Here is a 1,288-nt window from a genome sequence, read left to right on the forward strand (position 1 = left end):
CCTCTCCCCAGAGCAGCTACGTAATTTGAGGGCCCCAGTGCAGAATAAAAATGTGGGGCCTCAGCCAGGGATGGAGAAATCAATTTCCCCTTCCCGCAGGTCCACTGCCCCAACCCATAGCAGATGGGCAACCCACAAGGGATGCACACCTCCATCCCAGGATGCACTTGGGGCCTGGACTGGAGTGGGCGAGAGACCGCCACTGAGTGTCCCACCAAATGAGGCGTGGTGCTGCCATCCCAGGGAATGAACAGTTGCCAGCCACCTTGCTGGGCCCTAAAACACCACAAGATGCACCCCTGACCCAGATACCTGCCTGGTGCCCAGCCACCCCCCTGGGGGCAGAGGTGGCAGCAGTAACTGGGCAGGATCAGACAGGAGGCTGGGTGGGGCCCAAGGTGCCGGGGGAGGGAAGAGGGCAGCCAAGAACCCATCTCTGAAAAGCAGGAGGCTGCAGGAGGCAGGACCACACCTGCTCTGGATCCAGTTTGGGAGGAGGTCGCTGCGCACATTGACTTCAAATAGGCTACTCTGCTGCCCTGGCTGAGCCAGGAGGCCCAGAGAAGAGCCCCAGGTGGTTCACTTCTTACCTGTTGTCTGCTCTTGACGCAATCGGGGGGAGTTTGGCATTTAATCTATCTTTGGTTTCCTGCATGGTTTCATTTTCATTTCATTTCACCCACATCCCTGAGAGGGAAACCTTTCCACCTTCTCTCCTCTCCACACTGACCCTCTTCCCAGGCATGGTGATCCAACCTTCCTCCTTCTTTCTCCTCCTGCCCTCCCTTGCTCTACTGCCACAGAGGAGAGTTTTGGATGGAATTCCACTTGGGAAATGTGGCTCTTAGCTGCTTGTCTGAGCCATGGATCTCAACTTTGGCTGCACATTGGAATCACAAGGAGGGGTGTTAAATATTACTGATGCCTGGGAGTGACCCCGTTGACTCTGATGGGACCGGTCTGGGGTGCAGCCTGGACATCAGGGATTTCAAAAGCTCCCTGGGTGATTCTATTGTGCAACCAGAATTGGAAATTGCCGGTCTAGTCATTGTCCACCAGTGTCTAGGTCAGGACGGAGGTTAGATTCCTTTTTAGCTTCGCAGAGACAGTGGAAATTCACAGTGCGGGACGTACCTGGGGGTGCGGGAGCCGCGTCTGGAGCCCAGTCCCCAGTATCTGCATAAAAGAACAATACATTTAGGAAAATATAAATTAAATTATATGAGGTCAAAGAAATGATGGTTTTCTAGTGTGGGCAGGTCTCAAGCAGTCAGGCACCATGTCACAA

General features: G+C 54.1%; 1 protein-coding gene across 1 annotated transcript in view; it reads right to left on the minus strand.

The window, feature by feature from the left end:
• LOC105808662 (deleted in malignant brain tumors 1 protein-like) overlaps positions 1–1,288 on the minus strand; it is a 53,244-nt gene that overhangs the window by 4,183 nt on the left and 47,773 nt on the right. The window lies entirely within an intron of this gene.

This window comes from Propithecus coquereli, unplaced genomic scaffold (assembly GCF_000956105.1).
Source record: "Propithecus coquereli isolate 6110/MARCELLA unplaced genomic scaffold, Pcoq_1.0 Scaffold179, whole genome shotgun sequence".
In the NCBI taxonomy this organism is placed as follows: Eukaryota; Metazoa; Chordata; class Mammalia; order Primates; family Indriidae; genus Propithecus; species Propithecus coquereli.